The sequence below is a fragment of the Cherax quadricarinatus genome, chromosome 56, assembly GCF_038502225.1.
Source record: "Cherax quadricarinatus isolate ZL_2023a chromosome 56, ASM3850222v1, whole genome shotgun sequence".
NCBI classification, from domain to species: Eukaryota; Metazoa; Arthropoda; class Malacostraca; order Decapoda; family Parastacidae; genus Cherax; species Cherax quadricarinatus.
In genome coordinates this window covers 23,741,645-23,753,674 of record NC_091347.1, presented here as the reverse complement: position 1 = coordinate 23,753,674, position 12,030 = coordinate 23,741,645, and the positions used below count along the sequence as shown (strand labels likewise).

The window sequence follows — 12,030 nt, the reverse complement described above, 5'->3', positions numbered from 1 at the left end:
ATTCCCCAAGATGAAAAACCTTGGTATACAAAGATGAAGTAACTGACGTTGACCCAACACATCCCCCTGGTAGTGAATTTCGAGTCAGGAGAAGAACTGCAACTACTTGGTTGCAGCTTGGTGACCCAACTGGGTGATTTTTTTTTTAAGACTTGTGTAAGACACATACGGTGCCAATTTAGTTTCCTCGCATTTAAGAATTTCGTAAACAAAACATTATATGCATTTTAATTTGAGGAAAAACTAAGTGATTTATCCGAGTGAATTAAGAAAGTAATAAAAATCGTAATCATAAAAGCAACTGATGAGATAGTCTTTCGAATGGGGATGGGTCGAGAGGGCGGATGGACCCCAAAATGCTTGAGCAAATTTTTTTTTTTGTACCTTTACATGAGATTTGTGCATTACGGCCGTACCCTTCATTGCTGTTGGAGGCAATGTTAGTGAATACTGCAAGTCACAAAAAAAAAAAATCACACTCGTCCCACGAAACTTTTACACCAATAGTTTCTATAATATTTAATAAACGCAAAAATAAATCCAAGGACGATCACAAGTCTCCCTAGTAATAGATTTGGTGAAAAAAATGCCTCAGAGATAAATCTTCGCAATTATTCTGCGTTTATCAAAAAATCATCTGCAAAAAATTAGGGAGGAGCCCAAGTATGGGAATAGCTTGGTATCGACTAATTTTGATAGTATCGATACCAGTCTAAAATAGTGTCGATAATGGCAAAATTCAGGTATCGTCCCATCCCTATACGAGATAATGGCATTTTTTCCAATAATTTTAATCAACCTCGATTAAAAGAAAGGATAAAGACTTAACTAAACGTGTTCACCAAATTTTCGTTAGATCAAATCCTAATAATGTATCGTTAGATTACCTTAATACTATGCTGAATGGTTAATTTAATTGTGATTCAGCTTCCAACAGGGAAGATTCAGAAAAACCTGTACATATTTCCATCTCAGGCATCAAATAAAACCCAACTCACTCCTCCCCAAAGCGCAGGAGCTTTTGCAGTGAATCTATTATCTCTTTCAAAGTTATATAGTCTATGAACTCAGTTTAAATCGTAATAAAAGACAGTAAATTAATAAAGATGGACGGTGGGTGGGTGGGGGGGGGGGGAAGAGCATGAACCGTGGTCCTGGGACTGACAGGTCCAAAGCTTTATCGCTGAACCATAGAGCTTCTAATAGGGAAGATTCGGAAACACCTGCTCCCGCCTTGCCAAACGACTAGAAACCCCCGGAAGAGCAAAAGAACATTTTATTAACATTTTCATATTTACAAAGTAAGACAAGCGACGTATGTCCAGTAAAGCCGGATTATTCTGGTGGTAGAATGTATAAAACAGCTGCAAGCAGCAAGTTGCATGATCCTCTGAAAGAAGCTACTAATGGGAGAGACTAGTGTTTATAGCTTTTATCGACAGACTACATAATGACTGTAATGAATACTTGTTGAAATGGCAGACAGACACGATTCCGAAGGAGAGGAAACGAACTTATGGCAGGCCAGCAAAGGGAAAACAACAGAAGACGGGCGAGAGGTGGCATGCAAGCGGAACTGGACAAACGGATGGCGGGTGAGCCAGTTATGAAGGGAAGGGGGGTAAATAGGCGGTGGATAACTCAGTATAAACGGATGAGGAGTAAGTGAGAGGGAACAATCGGCAAGTAGGGCCAAATGGCAAGCTGCAAAGGGGATAAAGGACGGACGAGCAAGCAGACAAACTGCTTGCACTTCAGAAATAGGCTTGACTTATTTACAAAACTCGGTTGGACCGAAAGGTCACTACGATCTATGCATTAAAAATTCATACAAACCGCACACCACGTGGAAATTACAACAAAATGAAATGAAGAGGTTAAAACAGCAATATTAAAAAATATATATCAAGCCTATTGAAAGATTCTCAAAATGTTACTCCTAAAAGGTAAACACAAGTGAATGCAAAAACCCAAGCTGAATCTTAAAAAGTATACGTCCAAACTTCCTTCACAGTGGCATGACAAAATCTCCAGAGATGAACAGGAATCCCTGCAAGGAAGTATCCATCAGCAGAATGCTTCAGATACCTGTAATTAACAGATCGCTAGTTACCCATTTCGTCACCACATTCCTTTCATCTAATTATTTGGCGCATGATGTGTATGCTCTTTTTGTCTTCAGAACCGACATGCCCCAAGCATCAAACAGAACGTCATCTCCTTGCGCCTGTTGTGTAAACGGTCCAATCACCACTAATTTTTTGAGTCAGGATGCAACCTCACATTTTGTGCCAGGAACAAAGGAGTACTCAAGTGTGAGTGTGAGTGCGAGTGCGAGCGAGTGTGCGTGTGCGTGTGCGTGTGCGTGTGTGCGTGTGCGTGTGCGTGTGCGCGTGTGTGTGTGTGTGTGTGTGTGTGTGTGTGTGTGTGTGTGTGTGTGTGTGTGTGTGTGTGTGTGTGTGTGTGTGTGTGTGTGTGTGTGTGTGTGTGAGAGAATCTTGAAACGGAAGTTGCTGTAACTGATGAGGACTAGAACACCAAGAATCGTAAATTACGTAGCCCAATTCCTAATATGCTGGGTTCACCATAAACAAATAAAAGGGCAGAGCAGACTAATGGATAAACCTGAGAAGAAAATCTGCGAAGTGAATAGACAAACCAGGAATGGGGATGTGGCAAGTGAATTGAGAAACTAGAGAGGAAATGTGGAAAGTGACTAGAAAAAAAAATTGAGGGAGATATGGAAAATGAATGTGGCAAACTCGGAAGGGGAATGTGGCATGTGTATGGACAAACCTTCGGGGAAAGCAAGTAGACAAATCGAGGCAAAGATGAGAGCGAGCACGGAAGGTTAGAAAAATGAGAAGAAACAGCAAACGAGTAAGGTTTGGTTAACGACAAACGAAAGAAACAGGTTTCAAACCCTAATGTCGAGATCATAAAGAACTAGGAAAAAATTGAAAAAACTGTGTGACAGCTGATATGATGAAACAGTAAAGGAAAACTGAGAAAAGCAAACATGAAGAGTAAATGAATACAAATGTGGGACTGTCAACAGAAATAAAGACACGGAGGGAAGGGGGGGGGCAGGAAGGGGAAGCAAGCTATTATAACAATGTTTTGTTCTGCAGAGATTATCAAGTTCGCCGAGTTCATAAAGCTTCAGTTACTGTAAAGCAAAACGTTATCATGACGGAAGCTGGCTCTGCACCTGTATTTTTCTTCATTGAAAAAGAAAAGGCGTGGTCCAGAAAAAAAAAACAAGAAATACACCCGAATTCAATACTTTAAAGGTGAAAATGAGCAGGGATGTGTGCGTTCACAAGGTGACTCGGCATATTTGACAACTCGTTGAAAGATCAAACAAGGGTAAAATCAGATGCAGCAGCTATCGAACCAATGGAAATTCACTGTCTGCAATACGTCTTAATATCAAGCAGTTACCAGTTAAAACGCTTCACTTCACTACCCCCGGACTCCAGTGACAACATATTGAAGATTTGCCAGCAGTTTAATGACGCGTACGCCCCATTATTAGCCCAAGTTTCAACGAGTTAAAATTATGCCCCCAAACTAATGTCAGTAGTAAAGAAATGTCCAACAGGAATTATCAAAACCAAGTTCCAATGCCAGGAAAACAGAATACGTATTTGGTTATGAATTTCGCACATTGCATACCAACAGTCCTTTCACGAATTATACATCCTTTAGCAAGACAAACTTTTGTAATAAAAGCTAATTCTATACTCTTTTAAACTATCATTTCATACATGCAAGTTCAAGAAAAAAAACGTTCATCAGGCTTTCTTTGAGTTGTATTAACACAAAGTTTCCAACTGTACCAATTCTATCAGTTTTTTAATTAGCTACAAAAATGGTTCAAAAGATTCACCTGAGTGACAAGCAACATCACCGCCAGTTGTCTATTTTAATATTTGTTTCACACAGCTAAGCTGCAATGGTTAAATAAAATAATGTAGGAATAAACTAGAAATTTATATAGACTAGATTAAAAGAAAGTCCAAGTTGTCCCTCTCTAATTAATATCAAGCCATTTCGGGGATATATATTCAGAAGGAATTTTATATTTAAATTACTACTTTAAGTATTTTTGTTTCCAAATTGAAAGCTGGTGCTAACCTACAAGTAGAGTACTGGAGGAAGGCTTTATTTATAATGTCACCAGGACATTTCTGGGCATATCAACATGTCCCTACTTGAAACAGATTAAGCTTCATAGAGGCATGGTATTCAATTATAAGTACAGTATTACGACCATGCTGAGCTATTTATTATTAGCTCTATATGCATCAACAAACACCATTTAAAAACAGTATTAATATTATGCAAAATATTCCATCTACTTCTGTATAATAATTTGTCAGTCAACTTTAATCTGCTTATTAGCACTTTACAAGTAACAGATAAGAGAAATATGATAAATATGAAACCAGTTCTCACGATATAAAAATATCATGTACGTACTTTTTTTAATTATTAATATGGTTAACTTGTTGAAAATTTACTGAAAATAAACTGACAAAACTATAATATCTGTAAACACATTCTCAAGGACCTATATAATATCTGATTTAGCACGTCACTGATTAGTTAGCATTGCATATTAACAATACGTCGCTAGTGATGCTTTTTTACACGAACGATAAGCATTTAGTCGTCATAACTCACTAACAATTACGGCAGAGTTGCTGATAAACACACTATTTCCATCTTGTTCAAGAGAGAACTGGCGAGGCTTAACTCATCACGCGTCCTGTTTCCTGGACTGCTTTTCGAAACGATTCACCATTATTCAATATTTTTTTTTAAAGCAACAGATGGCAGACAGTATTCTAGCCTCTTATTTGTTTACCAATCGATATTTAAAGTGGACCGCTAAAGAAATTTTAAAACGCAAGAAAGTGTAAACTCCCCATAAAAAAAATATACATTGGACTAATACAATGGGCAAGTGATATTCAACCAAAATTAAACATTTTAATAACTACTGAACATGTCATATAAACCAGGTATAAACATTATATTTATTATAAAATAGTCAAATTGGAAACGGTGACAATTGCATTTATTTTTACCCAACGAAAGTCAAACTATTAGCATCAACAAATTATGATGCTGACTTACAACCAATTTTTTGTATTGATTTTAGTACTACAGAATGTGAAATACAGTACTACAGAATGTGAAATACATCTAAGGTGATGCTAATTTATCTCTAACAATCCCTCATACATACAACATTCTAAACAACTATCATCACTCAACACAAAGTGTAATAACAATATATACAAAATTGACAAGTATACACTATAATGCGGGCCGTGTTCCAACTCTGCTAAAATCTTACTTTCCTGGCGTTTAAAACATTTGCCTTAAGTGTTCTTTAACAAGTTCCAAATGGAAGACTTCGTTTATATCCTCTTGCCATCATCCGTAAAGGATTCTATGAAGCTGTGGCAAAGGTTTCTATCCTTGTCAGCTATGAAGATGAGGAACAGCTAAGGTGCCAGGACGATACCACCTTGGGGTACCTAGCTTTTTCCTTTGCTAATGCTAGAATTTGTTTCATTTACTACTAAAGTATTCTGTATGTCAGAAAGTTGAATATCCATTGGCTTGGCTTTCCCCATTACATATGCTGCCCTCATTTCTATGCCATCACTCCATGATAGTGTCAAATTCCTTAGTGAAACCTATGATAGACCACATCTGTTAATTTCGTTTTATTCCTACACCTCCATAATCTTATAAATCCATGCTGGTTCAGGTTGTCCAGGTCATAAGAACATAGGAAAGAAGGAACACCTCAACAGGCCTACTGGCCCATGCGAGGCAGGTCCAATTCTCCCACCGGTCAGGTCAGTCACATTCACTTAAGGGAGGAGCACGGTATCCGACCTAGTAGCACACGCTAGTCAGGTCCAACTCGAACCCACCCACACTCACATATTTATCTAACCTATTTTTAAAACTACACAACGTCTTAGCTTCTATGACGGTACTCGGGAGTTTGTTCCACTCATCCACAACTACTACCAAACCAATGCTTTCCTATATCCTTCCTGAATCTGAATTTTTCCAATTTAAAAATCACTGCTGCGAGTCCTGTCTATGTTTGATATTTCTGTAGTTCCAACTCTCCCCCCCCCCAAACTAAAGCAAAAAACATTTGAAGGAATAGTGAAAAATAATACTAAATCTAGCACAGCCTGTAAACAAAGCGCTTATACTTTGTAATACAGTACTGCAGAATTTACAGTAAATTCACCCATGTAGAAAACTTACCTGAAGAACCTCAGAAAGGTTTTACACCAAAACATGTAATGGAAAGATCTGTTATCCTCCAACCCCCAAAAGAAATTCTCTTGACAAAAAACAATGGTAGTTGACATATGATGGTAGCCAATCAAAACAATGTTGGCAACCAATCAAAACAAGGATGGCAACGGACCAAAACAAAACTGGAATGGTAGTAGACAAAATATAATAAAAAAAAAGAACCTTGACTAAATAAAAATGATATCCTCTGATCCCGAAGCATTATGATGGCCTTGCATCTCTATATCTGGAAAAAGTATGGTCTTTGAACCATACCTAAAAGAAATGATGTGTCAGTAACCCAAACCAAACAAAGAGGGTTTTAAACCCATTTTCTAACCCCCGAAATCCCCTCCCAAATGCGTACGTCCTCTATTACATATCATGGCCTACCCCATCACCAGAATAACTGGAAGGTTTACCACCAACAAAATCAAAGGGAAAGCCTCCCCACCCTCAAAAACTGGAGGACCTCGCAAAACAAATTGGAAGGCCTCGCCTCGCCTCCCCTCCCCCTAAATAATTGATGGGCTTCTGCCCACTCCCCCACCTCCCCATAGCCTCTGCCTCCAAAATATACATATAAAAAACCTACGTCCCATCCTAGACAATTTGTAAAAGGCAACCTTCGACCCACAACAGTCTCTGCGCAAAAGCACAAGCCTCTATAGAAAGTTACAAACCCACCAAAATTAAAATCCTTAGCCTTACCCTCCCTCAATTCTGTAAATTATGTCCTCAGCCTCATGATCAAATAAAAGATGGTTTGTAGCTAAAACAAATGTCATCACTCGAGAGAAAAAAAAAAACTCACGTTCACAAAATTTTACCTCTTACCAACAAAATACCCTGACTAACTTCACCTTCAAAAATAAACAAAATTCTTCCACAACTCCCCCCACAACGCATTCCCCCCCCAAAAAAAAAACATAATTGCCATCCAGCCTCCCCAAATTTAAATAAGTATTCAATCCCCAACCAATTAATGCCCTCATGCCTAAACAATGCCTACACCACAAAAAATGCCCTCACCATCCACTAAACAAAATAATGGCCTTACAACCCACCTTCCAATAATGCATTCACCACAATCAACATACTTTTACACCTTCACTTTCCCACAAAATGCCTTGAACCCCTAAAATTTTACACTACCATTAACACCCACAAAATAGGCCCTCGGCATTACAGAAATTTACAGGGCACTTGGCATCTCCACAAAAAGAGCCCTCGGCATCGCCACAAAAAAGGAGCCCTCGGCATCGCCACAAAAAAGGAGCCCTCGGCATCGCCACAAAAAAGGAGCCCTCGGCATCGCCACAAAAAAGGAGCCCTCGGCATCGCCACAAAAAAGGAGCCCTCGGCATCGCCACAAAAAAGGAGCCCTCGGCATCGCCACAAAAAAGGAGCCCTCGGCATCGCCACAAATGGGGCCCTCGGCATCGCCACAAATGGGGCCCTCGGCATCGCCACAAATGGGGCCCTCGGCATCGCCACAAATGGGGCCCTCGGCATCGCCACAAATGGGGCCCTCGGCATCGCCACAAATGGGGCCCTCGGCATCGCCACAAATGGGGCCTCGACATCGCCACAAAAGGGCCCTCGACATCGCCACAAAAGGGGTCCTTGGCATCGCCAAAAAATAAGGAGCCCTCGGCATCGCCAAAAAATAAGGGGCCCTCGGCATCGCCACAAAATAAGGGGACCTCGGCATCGCCACAAAATAAGGGGACCTCGGCATCGCCAAAAAATAAGGGGCCCTCGGCATCACCACAAAATAAGGGGACCTCGGCATCGCCACAAAATAAGGGGACCTCGGCATCGCCACAAACCAAGTTATTCCCAATTCTCAGGAATACAGCTTTTGGAAAAATCTGAATCAATGCAAAGCAGGTTGTTTTCAGATTTTTTTTTTACACAGAAGAGACCTGAAAATAAAAAACTTTAACCAGGGCCCTTGGCATCGCCACAATAACAAGGGCCTTCGGCGTTGTCACAAAAAATGGGCCCCTTGGTATAGCCACAAAAGAAAAGGTCCTCGGCATCACTACAAAAAGGGCCCTCGGCATAGCTACAATAAAAGGGCCCTCGGCATCGCCACAATAAAAGGGCCCTTGGTATCACTACACAAAAAGGGTCCTCGGCATAACCCCTCAGAAAACAGGACCTTAGGCATAACCCCTCAGAAAACAGGACCTTAGGCACAACCCCTCAGAAAACAGGACCTTAGGCACAACCCCTCAGAAAACAGGACCCTAGGCATAACCCCTCAGAAAACAGGACCCTAGGCACAACCCCTCAGAAAACAGGACCTTAGGCACAACCCCTCAGAAAACAGGACCTTAGGCATAACCCCTCAGAAAACAGGACCTTAGGCATAACCCCTCAGAAAACAGGACCTTAGGCATAACCCCTCAGAAAACAGGACCCTAGGCATAACCCCTCAGAAAACAGGACCCTAGGCATAACCCCTCAGAAAACAGGACCCTAGGCATAACCCCTCAGAAAACAGGACCCTAGGCATAACCCCTCAGAAAACAGGACCTTACGCATAACCCCACAGAAAACTGGACCTTCGGCAAAACACCTAAAAAAAGGGCCTTCAGCATTAAACCCTAATAAATGGGCCTTCGGCACAAGCCCTGAAAAAAGGGGCCTTCGGCACAAGCCCTGAAAACAGGGCCTTCGGCATAAGCCCTAAAAGAAATGGGCCTTCGGCATAAGTCCTAAAAGGGCCTTCGGCATAACCCCTAAAAAAAGGGCCTTCGGCATAACCCCTAAAAAAGGGCCTTCGGCATAACCACTAAAAAAGGGCCTTCAGCATAACCCCTAAAAAAAGGCCTTCGGCATAACCCCTAAAAAAAGGACCTTCTGCATATCCCCTAGAAAAAGGGCCTTCAGCACCACAAAACATGGCCCTTGGCATTACAAAAAAAAAAAAGTCTGGACATCACAAAAACAGGGCCTCATGCATCACAAAAACAGAGCCTCATGCATCACAAAAACAGACCCTCGCATCACCACAAAAACAGACCCTCGCATCACCACAAAAACAGGCCCCTCCGCATCACAAAAATACCAGGGATCAGGACATTGGAAAACAGCGCCCCGGACATAACCACAAAAAAGGGACCTCTGCATCTCCACAAAAATTTGGGGCTCTGCATTACTAAAAAAAAAAAAAAAAAAAAGAGGCCCTCGGCATCACAAAAAAAATAAGGGCCTGGGCATCACCACAAAAAATTAGGGGCCTGGGCATCACCACAAAAAAATTAGGGGCCTGGGCATCACCACAAAAAAATAGGGGCTGGGCAGCATTCACAAAAAATAGGGGCCTGGGCAGCATTCACAAAAAATAGGGGCCTGGGCAGCATTCACAAAAAATAGGGGTCTGGGCAGCATTCACAAAAAATAGGGGCCTGGGCACCACAAAAAAGCGCCCTATGCATCACAAAAAACAGGGCCAAGTATCACCATAAAAAACAGGACCCCGAGTATCACCATAAAACCAGGACCCTGAGTATCACCATGAAAAAAACAAGGCCCCGAGCATCATAAAAAACAGGGCCCTGAATCACAAGAAAAAAGGCCCCTCAGCACCACAAGAAACAGGGCCCCCTCAGCGTCACCGCAAGAAACGAGGTTCTTCTCAGCAGCACACACACAAAAGCCTCCCTAAGTAGCATCACGAAAAACTGACCCCCACCCCTCAGCATCACGATGAACAAGGCCCCTTCAACATCAAAGTCCTGTAGAGAAAGTCAGTCCAAAGCCAATTCCATTAAGAATTTGATCAAAATGAGGCTACACTTAGATCACTGGAATACCAAATTAAGAAACTCAAGTACGCGTGCAGCCGTGACAATCAGAACAATGACATTTTAACACGCGGACATCTCGATGTTTTCACCATTACAATAGTAATACCATCACCCCAAACGATACTTCCAGCATTACCACGAAATATCGTATCAGCATCATTACAAGAGGGTGTCCTCACCATCACAGAGGACGATGCCGCCAGCAGCATCACAGGACGATGCCGCCAGCAGCAGCATCACACAGGACGATGCCCCCAGCAGCAGCATCACACAGGACGATGCCCCCAGCAGCAGCAGCATCACACAGGACGATGCCCCCAGCAGCAGCAGCATCACACAGGACGATGCCCCCAGCAGCAGCAGCATCACACAGGACGATGCCCCCAGCAGCAGCAGCATCACACAGGACGATGCCCCCAGCAGCAGCAGCATCACACAGGACGATGCCCCCAGCAGCAGCAGCATCACACAGGACGATGCCCCCAGCAGCAGCAGCATCACACAGGACGATGCCCCCAGCAGCAGCATCACACAGGACGATGCCCCAGCAGCAGCAGCATCACACAGGACGATGCCCCCAGCAGCAGCATTACACCGATGTCCCCGGTATCACAGGACGATGCCCCCAGCAGCATCACACACGACGATGCCCCCAGCAGCATCACACGACGATGCCCCATCAGCATCACACACGACGATGCCCCCAGCAGCAGCACACACGACGATGCCCCCAGCAGCAGCAGCAGCACACACGACGATGCCCCCAGCTGCAGCAGCAGCACACACGACGATGCCTCCAGCAGCAGCATCACACAGGACGATGACCCCGGCAGCAGCATCACAAGAGACGATGCCCCGACAGCAGCATCACAAGGGACGATGCCCCCGACAGCATCACAAGGGATGATGCCCCCGGCAGCAGCAGCAGCATCACACGGGACGATGCCCCCAGCAGCATCACACACGACGATGCCCCCAGCAGCATCACACACGACGATGCCCCCAGCAGCATCACACACGACGATGCCCCCAGCAGCATCACACACGACGATGCCCCCAGCAGCATCACACGACGATGCCCCCAGCAGCATCACACACGACGATGCCCCCAGCAGCATCACACACGACGATGCCCCCAGCAGCATCACACACGACGATGCCCCCAGCAGCATCACACACGACGATGCCCCCAGCAGCATCACACACGACGATGCCCCCAGCAGCATCACACACGACGATGCCCCCAGCAGCATCACACACGACGATGCCCCAAGCAGCATCACACACGACGATTCCCCAAGCAACATCACACACGACGATTCCCCAAGCAACATCACACACGACGATGCCCCAAGCAGCATCACACACGACGATGCCCCAAGCAGCATCACACACGACGATGCCCCAAGCAGCATCACACACGACGATGCCCCAAGCAGCATCACACACGACGATGCCCCAAGCAGCATCACACACGACGATGCCCCAAGCAGCATCACACACGACGATGCCCCAAGCAGCATCACACACGACGATGCCCCAAGCAGCATCACACACGACGATGCCCCAAGCAGCATCACACACGACGATGCCCCAAGCAGCATCACACGACGATGCCCCAAGCAGCATCACACACGACGATGCCCCAAGCAGCATGACAAAACTACGCCTCCCAATCACAAAAATTATGCCCACAGCATCACGATACCATGCTCCAGCATCACAAAACGATGCCCCATTATCACAAAAAGATACCCCAGCATTACCGTTGATGCCCTTGGCCCACTGCCACTATCCAACACTCAAAAATGACTGCTATGGTCCATTAAAATGAGACTGCTTGTGTTCAACCATCAAAATGAGTATCTCG

At 43.9% G+C, this 12,030-nt stretch overlaps 1 protein-coding gene across 4 annotated transcripts in view; it reads right to left on the bottom strand.

The window, feature by feature from the left end:
- Positions 1-12,030, bottom strand: part of LOC128700680 (ELAV-like protein 4) — a 148,740-nt gene that overhangs the window by 135,631 nt on the left and 1,079 nt on the right. The gene's annotated exons all lie outside the window — the stretch shown is intronic.